Source organism: Ursus maritimus, unplaced genomic scaffold (assembly GCF_017311325.1).
Source record: "Ursus maritimus isolate PB19 unplaced genomic scaffold, ASM1731132v1 scaffold_25, whole genome shotgun sequence".
Lineage (NCBI taxonomy): Eukaryota > Metazoa > Chordata > Mammalia > Carnivora > Ursidae > Ursus > Ursus maritimus.
In genome coordinates this window covers 35,498,171-35,510,311 of record NW_024425008.1, presented here as the reverse complement: position 1 = coordinate 35,510,311, position 12,141 = coordinate 35,498,171, and the positions used below count along the sequence as shown (strand labels likewise).

General features: G+C 35.7%; 1 protein-coding gene across 1 annotated transcript in view; it reads right to left on the bottom strand.

Moving 5' to 3' along the window:
• KCNH5 (potassium voltage-gated channel subfamily H member 5) overlaps nt 1–12,141 on the bottom strand; it is a 282,791-nt gene that overhangs the window by 202,314 nt on the left and 68,336 nt on the right. The window lies entirely within an intron of this gene.

The following is a 12,141-nucleotide window of genomic DNA, read 5'->3' as shown; positions in this document are numbered from 1 at the left end:
TACTGAGATATACAAATTCTGGAAAAATAGAAGAGCAGAGCAAACAGTCATGTCCTCCAAAATCGTTTTCTAAAAGTGGCCCTTTTCCAACAATTGTAATGGTGATATGTGACAATATGATTGCCAAGGCTATAATAAAAAGATGAAGCAATCTCAAAGCAAGGCTGTGAGACATGCAAAGAAGGTGGTCAAAGAGTAGCTCCCTTTTTGTAAGCTTTTTCCTCCCTCCCTGACTCATCTGCCAAGCACTCACTTCCAGGCTTACTCCCCTAGTATCATAACTTGGCTGTGCCTTGGGCCAAAGTTTCCATGGCTCTCATGGTCCAGGACCATACACTACTTCCTAAGGTCCCACTGTTTCTTTTCCAACATTCTGAAAAATGCCTGTCTTTATATCATATCTCCCATCACTTCAGGTTACTTGCGTGTCTCTTTGCAACAAGAACAACAACAAATCTAAACCTAACAGCTACATTTAGCCCAGTACATGCTTTCCTACATGGCTCAACTCCTGATCATCCCAGTCATTACCTATATCTTAGTGCCCTGTATTATTTCTATGTAGAGAGCATATCATTATCTGAAATTTTATATATACTTGTTAAGTTTTCCAAATATGTTTACTGTCTGTTTTTCCCCACCAGAATAAAAATTCTGACCCAGACAGCCTTAACGCATAAGTTTTCCAAATATGTTTACTGTCTGTTTTTCCCCACCAGAATAAAAATTCTGACCCAGACAGCCTTAACGCACCTTGGTTAAACTTTAGACGGGCATTTTCCTTGACTCTAGGCCCCTGACCTCTCTTTTCTTAGAACATTTACTTTAGAAAGCTTTCAATTATAAATTCTTTCTCTGCCCCTTTGAGATATAAATCTTCTCCCAGACTCTTGTCAGTTGTACAAGTCAGGAATATTTTTTCAAGGACTTGGGAGCCATCCCTTTGAAACATAATTTTAAAAAAATAGCAACCCTATCTCTCAGTGTCTGTGGGAGAGTAGAAGCCTAACTTTGATGACACCAATTAGCAAACACAGATGGTTTAATCACATTGACTAACTTCTTCGCCTTCTGTTTCAGCAGAGTTAAGTTCATCTCCCTCCCCTATTGCAGCAGTCTTGAACAAAGTCTTTCTTCCCATTTTTAACAAGTGTTCAGTGCAATTTCTCTTTGACAGTTCCATGAAGGTAAGAGGATTTGTGTGCTTGTTCACTGCTGAGATTCCCAATATTTACAATAAAGAAGTAGCTCGATATAGACCTGTTGATTGAATGGATGAATGAAGTCACATAAGGCCTTTTTTTTTTTTTTTTTGCATTTAAAGGGTGACTTTGAGAAAAAAATAAATCCCTCTTGAGCTATTCCTTTCTGCTTCTGAATGTACTAACACATCTCAAAAGTCAATCTAAGTACATGGCTTATTAATCACACTAAAGAAAAGAAATTATCAGTCCTGGTGACATAACTTTATTACACATACTGACAGGTTTCTGCATGTGGAAATTTTATTCCCTAAATATGATTACTTTCTTTGCCAATAAAGGTGAAGCTGTTGTTAAATATATGTGCTACTATTAAACTTTTGTTTAATCTTGAACACAAGCAGCTCAAATGGCTCTAAAATTCTAGCATGACCATATTTGAGTTAAAAATTCTGCTAGTCTAACGATTTGTAATTATCACAAAATAACTGTCGCACAATCTCCTATCATCTAGGCCTCTTTACTCACTATGACCAAAACAATTACAACATCTGCAAAAGCTCACACAAAAACATCTGAGTATGGCCATTCATATCTCAGTATAAGCTTATGTATAAATATGAATGTAACTGAAGGTGGTTGATTTTGACTGACACAATGACCTAAGCAGCACTAACAAATCACAGCAAAAACTGGCATCTTCTAGAGAAATGCACACCAGGCATTTGATTGTAAAGTCCATATTTGTACCTGCAATGCTGACCAAGTAAACATTCAGACTCACAAGACTGCCATAAACTGTTCTAGGAAGACTCAGAAGGATACAGGGCAGAAATCCCTGGTTATCAGTAAGGCAGCAGAAGGCACCCTCTTCTGCAAGAGCTATGTTAGTTGTGCCCTTCTCCCAAAGGGACAACTCAAAAGTAAGCAAATGAGATTCAATTGGCAGGTATTAGGACCATCTTGACTTAAAGACCAGAGAACTGACACTGTGCAACCCCACACTCAGCCTGAACACTCAGAACTGAAACCATACCTTACTGTTTATGTTAACATGATTTTGTGCTAGACGTCTGTCTTCCTTAGGATGACAATTTTTCCAGGACTCTTCTGCCCAGGCAAATGTTTTGATTTTTCATCATAGGAACTTCCCAAAGACCCATTAACTCTTCAGCAGAGCATAAACAAACAGGTTATGCCCTAAGATTCTTTGAATTTTTTGCCTCAAAATCCTCACCTTGCTGTATCCACCAATCCTGAAATATTGTATCATGATCCTTAAACTTTACCCAATCCTTATTTTTGGCTTGAAGAAGAATTAAAGGATGCTAAATAGGGCAGCCATCCATACACTTTCCTCTGAGTGTATAGGTGAAAGTCAAGTGTGGGTAAACCACCAATCTAATCCCCAGTAAAAATATAAATGGTTTTTTATTGTTACTAGAATCACTAACATTGGTAAGGGGCTTTCTCAAGCAGAGAAGAACTGGGAGGCATATAAGGACTCAAAACTGTGGCTAAAGTTTTTTAAAGCAGGCACTAAAAAACCTATGTCTGAATAGAAGGTAGAATCACCCCAAAGACAATATATGAAGATTTCATCACAGTTAAAGTCTCATGCTCTTCAGAGTGAGGAAAGTTATCAGGATAAAGAGGGGCACTGCATAATGACAAAATGGTCAATTCTCCAAAAGGTAATAGCCTTAATGTATATGCACCCAACAAAAACATCAAAATATGTGAGGAAAAAGCTTGTAGAACTACTAGGAGAAATAGATAAATCCACTATCATAGTTGAAGACTTCAATGCCTCTCTATCAGAAATGGTCAGATCTAGCAGACAGAAAATCAGTAAGGACATAGTAGAACTCAACAGCACCATGAATCAACTGGACATAATTGACATTGATCAACTATTTTATATAAAAACAGCAAAGAAAACACATTCTTCTCAAAATCACATAAAACATTACCAAGATAGAACACATCTGGGCTACAATACACACCTTAATAAATTTAAAAGAGCAGGGATCATAGAGTGTTTGCTTTTAGATCACAATGGAATTAAGCTAGAAATCAAAACCAGAGAGATAGTTGGAAAATCTCAAAATACTTGGAGACTAAACAACGTACTTCTAAATAAAAAATGGGCCAAATAAGAAATCTCAAGAAAAATTTTTAAAGTTTTTGAGCTAAATAAAAATGAAAATACAGTGTATCAAAATTTGTGGGATGAGTAAAAGTAGTGCTTAGAGGGAAATTTATAGCTTTGAATGCCAATATTGCAGAAGAAAGATCTAAAATCAATAATCTAAACTTCCACCTTAGCAAACTGAAAAAAGAAGAGAAAATTAAGTACAAAGTAAGCAAGAAGAAAAGACATATGAAAATTAGAACAAAAAAAATCAATGAAATTAAAAATAAAAAATCATAGAAAAAAATCAATAGAACCAAAAGCTTGTTCTTTGAAAAGACATAAAATTATTAACATTCTAGCCACACTTATTAAGAAAAAAAAAAGAGAAGACACAAATTACTAATATGAGAAATAAAAGAGAGAACATCACTACACAGACATTAAGAGAATAGTAACAATAATAGTAATAGAGGGGCACCTTGGTGGCTCAGTCAGTTAAGAAGCCAGCTCTTGCTTTAGGCTCAGGTCATGATCTCAGGGTCCTAGGATGGAGCCCCACATTGGGCTCTAGGCTTTGCACTCAGCAGGGAGTCTTGAGGATTTCTTTCCCTCTCCCTCTACCCTCCTCTCTCTCTCCCTCTCTCTCTCTCTCAAGTAAATAAATAAATCTTTTTTAAAAAATAGTAATAGAATACTATGAATAACTCTAGAAGAAATGGACCAATTCCTTGAAAGATGTAATCTGCCCAAACTCACACAAGAAAAAATAGGCTATTCGAAGAGAACTATATCTATTAAACAAATCAATTCAGTAATAACCTTCCAAAATAGCACCAGGCCCAGATGAGTTCATGGGTGAATTCTACCAAATATTTCAGGAAGAAATATATCAATTTTCTATCATTTTTTCCAGAGGTGGAAGTAGATATCATACTTTCTAACTCATCTTTTGGAATCCAGAATTACCTTACTACCAAAATCAAAGACATTATGAGAAAAGAAAATTACAGGCCAATATTTCTTATGAACATAGATACAAAAATCCTCAACAAAATATTGCAAATATATAATATATCCAATATATCCAACAATATATAAAAATAATTATACAATATGGCCAAGTAAGATTTTTCCTAAGTATGCGTGACTGGTTTAACATTCAAAGATCAATTAAGGTAATCCATAACACCACAGACTGAAGAACAAAAATCACATGATTATATCAATAGATGCAGAAAAAGCATTTAATAAAATATAATTGTCATTCATGATAAAAACTCCCAGAAAACTGGAAAGAGGAACTTCCTCAACTTGATAAAGAACATCTACAAAAAACCTACAGCTAACATTATAATCACATAAATACAAGATGTATGTCAGGAAAACCACAAAATTCTGATGAAAGAAATCAAAGAAGAACTAAGTAAATGGAGTGATATCCCATATTCATGAAGAGGAATACTTGATATGGTCAAGATGTCTGTTCTCAGGGTGCCTGGGTGGCTTAGTCAGTTAAGCGCCTAACTCTTGATTTTGGTTCAGGTCATGATCTCAGGATCATGAGATTGAGCCCCACATTGGGCTCCATGTTCAGTAGGGAGCCTGCTTAAGATTCTCTCTTTCCAAGGAAAAAAATAAAACAAGACGAAATCAGAGAGGAAGACAAACTGTAAGAGACTCTTAAGCAAAGGAAACAAACTGAGGGTTGCTGGAGGGGAGAGGAGCGGGGGGATGGAGTAACTGGGTGATGGACATTAAAGAGGGCATGTGATGTAATGAGCACAGGGTATTATGTAAGACTGATGAATCACTGACCTCTATTTCTGAAACCAATAATATATGTTAATTAAATTTAAATAAAAATAGGCAAATTTAAAAAATAAAACAATAAAAAAGATTTTCTCTTTCCCTCTTTCTCACCTCTCCCCCCAACACTTTCTCTCTCTCTCTCTAAAATAACTAAATAAATCTTTAAAAAAAAAAAAAAGGTGTCAACTCTTCTCAACTTGATCTATAGTTAAAACACAATCCCGATCAAAATCCCAACAAGTTATTTTGTGGATCTCAATAAACTGATTCTAAAGTTTATACGTAGTGAAAAAATTGTGCAGAATAGCCAACACAATATTGAAGAAGTAGAACAAAGTTGGAGGGCAGATACTTCCCAACCTCAACATCTGCTTTAAGTCTACAGTAATCAAGACAGTGTGGTGAAAGTAGAGACAAATAGATCCATGGGACAAAACAGAGAGCCCAGAAACAGACCCACATAAATATAGTCAATTGATCCTTAACAAGGGAGGAAGGCAATACAATGGAGCAGAGATAGTCTTTTCAACAAATGTTACAACTGGACATCCAAATGAGGCATTAAACCCTTCATAAAATTAACTCAAAATGTTAATAGACCTAAATTTAAAACACAAAACTAAAACTTCTAGAAGATAATATGGAAGAAAATCTAAGTCACCTGGGTTTTGGTGATAACTGTTTAGATACACCAAAGGCATGATCCACAAAAGAACTAAATACTAAAATGAACTTCAGTAATATTAAAAACTCTGCTCTGTGAAAGATACTATCAAGAGAATGAGAAGACAAGCCACAGACTGAGAGAAATAGTTGTAAAAGACATATCTTATAAAGGACCATTACATAAAATATACAAAGAACTCTCAAAATTCAACGAGGAGAAAATTAAGAACTGGATTTAAAAATGAGCAAAAGATCTGAACAGACACCTGACCAAAGGAAATATTGATGGAAAATGAGCACATGAAAAGCTGTCCACCATCTTATGTCATTAGGGAATTGCAAATTAAAACAAGGAGATACCACTACACATCTATTAGGATGATCAAAATCCGAAACCCTGACACCACCAAATGCTGGTAATGATGCGGATCAACAGGAACTCATTCATCGCTGATGAAAATGCAAAATGGTACAGCAGCTTTGGAAGATAGCTCAGCAATTTCTTACAAAATTGAACATAATCTTCCCATATGATCCAGCAATTGTGTTTCTTGGAAACAACTCAAATGAGTTGATAACTTACTCCTACACAAAAACCTACACACAAATTTTACAGCAGCTTTATCTGTAATTGCCAAAACTTGGAAGCAACAAAGATCTCCTTCAGTAGAAAAATAAACTGGTAAATCCAGACAATCTATAATACTATTGAGCTCCAAAAAAGAAGTGAGCCATGAGCCACAAAAAGACATGGAGGAACCTTAAATGCATATGAAAACATGAAAGAAGCCAATCTGAAAAGGCTACATACTGTATGATTCCAACCATATGACATTCTGGAAAATGCAAAACTATATAGACAGTACAAGGATCAGTGATTGCCAAGGGTTAGGGGGGGAGGAAGGAATAAATAGGCAGAGCACAGAGGATTTTTTTAGGCAGTGGAAGTATTCTGTATAATACTGTAATGGTGGATACATGTCAATATATACTTGTCCTGACCCACAGAACATAGTGTGTTAATGTAGGTTCATCAATTGTAATAAACGTACCACTATGGTGGGGGATGTTGGTAATGAGAGAGGCTGGGATGGGAGGGTGGGAGTTGGCAATCTCTTTATGGAAAATCTCTGTACCGTCCTCTCAGTTTTGCTGTGAATTTAAAATTGGTCTTAAAAATAAAGTGTTATTATCATCTGTGCAAACACACTGATAAGAAAAACCAATCAATTTCAAGGTGGACTAGACAGGGTTTCTATGGATTTAATTAGATTAAATTTAGGAAAACTAAGAAAAAGAAATATTAAATAATCCCTACCTGTACCACTCAGACATTATTTTAAATTATCTGCAGGCTTTAATGAAAAAGTAATGGCAACCAAATTGTATTAAATAGCAATTTCTAACATGCTATATTTGCTAGAGGGTCTGAGGTTGAACAGAAGGGAGAAAAAGAGATCAGAGGCTGAAAAAGTCACCAAAATCTACAAGCATTTGTTTCTTTAATTTCCAATTCTTGATTTGATGGCTAGATAAGAAACAAGAATATGCAATGTAAACAATTATGTTCAAACACAATAAGTCATGTGCCAGCTTCACAAGCATAATCTGCAAAAAAAAAATAATTTAGAAATCATTTTCCATAAGATTTTCAAAAAATTAAAAATATTTATATATTTCCACTTAACAATAGCTGTCCCATTCATTTTGCCCCTTAAAACGATGCATAAGTGATCTTTTCCCCCATTTCAATTTGTCATGACATAGTTTATCATGTTTACCACTTACTAATACCACTCTCTATCCTGTGTATCATATTTCCTAAGTTCACTTACACTACCAAATGGTGCATTATCTTCAGCTGCCATATCGTTCTCTGATGCCCTGTAATTCAGTTCCCAGTTCCCCCCAGCCTCCCAGAAATCAGGTTCTGAGGACCACCCAGAACCGCCTTCAAATGTGCCTTCAAAACAGTTTGATTCTATTCCTTGGATTTCTAGTGACAACATTTTTACCCTGTGCTATGGTTCCTAGGAAATCTGCATTACTTCTCAAACAGAACACTTTCCTCTAATGCATGCTGCCTTCTGTGCCTCACAGCTCTCTTACAGAATCACATATCCAGTTCGTGAATTCCTAGTAAATCAAATTACATTCAGAGAGCATATCAACTGAGACAATCATGAAAATAAAGAGTTATTAAGTCCTGCACCCGCATCACGTTAAAGGATTAAATTGCTATTTTCAGATTCATACTCTCCTATTCCCAAGCCACCACCAGCTCACTTCATCATTCTTAAATTTTATGCCATTGTACAATTTACTAAGACCTTGCTAACACTTCATTGCTTCAGGTCAGTGAGCCATTGATATGCACTAAGAGTAATAAAGGATTATCAAGGAGAGGGGCCACATTCTTCACCATCACAAGGCTTATAATCAAGCTGAGGAAACAAACATACACAAATGAAATCATAATATCCCCTCAGATATGCAAAATTCTGCAAGCAAAATTCATTCATATCTCTATTCCCATTTGTTCTTTCAACCACCCTGTGGTGAAGTAATTAGGTATTCCTTTCCTTTTCTTATAGCCACAGAAACTGAGAGCCAGAGTAACCGTCCCAAAAGCTCACAACAAACACATCCTAGGGAAGGCATAAGACCCCAGATCACACAACAAATGGTACAGTGCTCATGAGCACACACAAAGCAACAAAAGAAAAATAACTTTAATTACATTAATGTGCACTTGTGTACATAAATGAAGATGAAATACGATGAAGATACTCATTACAGTTGTTTGGAAATAATCACTTTTAAAAAGACAAAAGGCCCAAAATGGAGTCACTTGTGCTAAGCCCATGTCACCATACCAAGACTTAACACCAACTTAATTGCAGTTTCAGCCTCTCCCAAGAATGTAATCTTAACCAGTCCATCTGGAATTACCCGGTCAACACCAGTGAGATAACCTGCCTGACAGACCCCTTACCTTCCCCTAAAGGAAAGCGACCTTGCCTGAAATAACCTACTCTTTGCTAATAATGTCCTTGTCTTGCCCCCTTCTGCCTATAAAAGTCTTCTATTTTGTACAGCTCCTCAGAGCTCCTTTCTATTTGCTAGATGGGATGCTACCCAACTCATGAATCATTGAATAAAGCCAACGTGATCTTTAAAATTTACTCAGTTAAATTTGTTTTAACATAATGTAGGAAGGTTTCCCTGAAGTATGTTCCAGAAAGTTGGATATAGATGAGAGAAAAAAATCAATCCAAAAGACGAAAGAAAAAAAGAAAAAGGAAATAAAAACATAGGGAAAAGCATTTGAAAGTGGAAAAGAATATGCTCTACGTAAATCAAAATGTAATTAATCTCGATAAATATACATAGATTAAGCTTGTCAGTTAGACTCTCAGAATCTATACACTATCTATAGAAGATACAGCTAGAGTATAATAATCTATAATAAAAAATTTTAAATATAGAAATATATATACCAAATACTATATGAAAGCTAATTTAGCTCTACTAGTATCAAGCCAAATAGACCTTAAACAAAAACAATCATTAGGGACAGAGAAAGTGAGAAAATAATGTTGAGGAAATCTCCCAGATGGGATAGCAAAAATAGAAAGCGCTGGAAAATAGGAGAGAAGAGAAAAAGAAAATTAGAATATTAGTCCAAAAGGTACAATATCCAAATAAAAGGAGCTCCAGCAAGAAAAAAGTGGAGAAGGATGGAGATAATCATCATAGGAAAAGAAATTGACATAAGACGCACTTTTCCAGATTGAAAAGGGCCACCATCAATGCCCAGCCAAATTGATGAAAACGGACCCACACTAAGGCATGTCATCAGAAAGTTTCAGAACTCCGGGACAGAGGATATACCAAACTTCCAAAAAGAGCACAGGTCACATGTAAAGGGTCAGAAATCCTAATTATCTCTAGCCTAGAATATTTAGCCAAAGTCAACCATGTGGGAGGGGGGAGTAAAGAGAGATTTGTTTAAGAAAATGATGTTGATCGAATATTGCTCATATCAATGTAATGAGAGAAGATGTAGACAATTGGCAGAGAGCTTAGTGTCTGAATTAGTGGTAAGTACAAAAAACTAAGCAAACAATAAATACAACTATTTATCAACTCTCAGGAAAGTGGAGAGTGCAGAAAAACAATCACAGCATGTTTAAGGTTAAACCATAAATAGTGTATTTGTAGTCATAATGACGTAAACACCTAATATTTATTGACCCAAGAGGATGATACACCTGTATTGTGAGAATGAGGTGATGGGAAGAGTGGGTGGACGTAGTAAGAGCTACAACCTCAAATGCCATATTGAGAAGTCAAAGACAAGACCTAAAACTGAAAAACAAGAGGTAGGTACATAATCTTGTTTGCTGACATGGAAGCAAATAATAAAAGAATCTCCTAAACAATTTGAAAGTGGTTGCCTCTAGGGTCTTTTCTTTTTTTTTTTTTTTCAAAATGAGATATTGTCCATCATTCTTCATAGAAGTTTTACCAACTTATACTCCCTGGAGCGATGTATGAGAGTGCCCGTAGCATCACTTTATCCGTTCAGGTTCCCTACAGAGTGCTGCCAAGTCAGGGTTAGAGGTGCAAGAGATAAAGGTCTGGGAAAGATAAAAGGGGGAAGGAGGAGCCTTCAGACCAAAATGCAGGCCTGACACGTGTGAAGAGGTATTGGGTAGAATAGCCTCAGATCACAGTACAGGTAAATGGGGAGCCCCAGAGCAAAAAGTTGCTCAATAGAGGAGTTCTGCATTGAGTAAGACTAGACTAAATTATAATATTGCCACCATTCTTGATTATTGATTAAAAGTAGCCTTGAGAAAATAGGGCGTCAGTGTGTGAACCGCAGATCAGAAAATGCAGCAGATGTCCGTCAAAAAAAAAAAAAAAAGGCCTCTATTTATAGCATTTTAGGCTTTCTGAATGTAAATACTCCCACTGTGGCCAGTTTCAAGCTACTAGTGTGACAGTGTGATGACTCACTGAATGAATGCTGAGTTTGAAAAAGTTGCTAACAACTGGCTTTCCCAAACCAAGAGCAGGTTCCGGGAAGCTATGAATTGTGCTCCAGACAGCAGGTTTCCTGAAGGATGATCTAAGCAGTGCACCTTCCCAGCTACCATACTCACCAACCTAGTGTGCCAAAGTTTTTATTACAACAGTGTGATAAGTGAAAATGGTATGTCGGTGTCGTTTGTAGTTTTACTTTGCATTTTATTTAATATGCATGAGGCTGAGGATCTCTTGATATATTTATATATTATGTTAAATGCATTTATTATTTTGTAACATATTTAATGTATTTTCTATGAGCTGAGACAATCTTTTGATTATTTTTATTAAAATCTCTATGCCCATGTTCTAAATAACTGATTTCTTAATATATTGATCTTAATATATTAATTCATATAGTAAATGAAATATAATTACTGCTTATCATCTCTTTATCATATTTCACATTTTCAAAATGAATTCCTTTCAACCCCTTCCAGAGGGTAAATAGGAAAGAAATAAATGTATTTTTAAAAGCTTGTGTAAATGGAATCTAAAATTAGGAAACAATTTACTGTAATTCCTCTTTTTTCTGTAATTTTTAAAGTAATGTGTACAGCATCAAAACACAATATCTACACTTAACTTTCAGGGAAATAGTTTTTTTTAATATTATTAAAGTTAATTGAGTGTAGAAATTTTATGGGAAAAAGTCACTGAATAGTTTTCTAGATACCTCCCAACATACATAGAGTAACAACAACAATATAGTAGAGAATTTTCCATCTGAGCAGTTTACAAGGACAGAGTAGAATCTTCAAGGAAATTAAGTTTGTAATATTATCATTATGAACACATTTTAATAATAGATGCATTCTATATTGACTCATTTTTACATTAGTTGAGATTATTGGTTGCATCCTATTAGCTTGCTGTAGCAAGTTGGAAATCATCCACTATTAAGTTAAAAGCTAGGAAGCTCTGGATGAAGTGGTCTTTTAAGATATTACACATTTTTAGGGATGCCTGGGTGGCTCAGTCAGTTAAGCGTCTGCCTTCAGCTCAGATCATGATTCCAAGGTCCTGGGATCGAGTCCCACATCAGGCTCCTTGCTCAGCAAGGACCCTGCTTCTCCCCCTGCTTGTGCGTGCTCACGTTCTCTCTCTCTGACAAATAAATGAATAAAATCTTTTTTTTTAAAGATATTACACATTTTTAGTATTCTTTTAAGATTGATTTATTTTAGAGAGAGAAAGTGCGTGCGAGCAGGGGGAGGAGCAGAGGGAGATAAA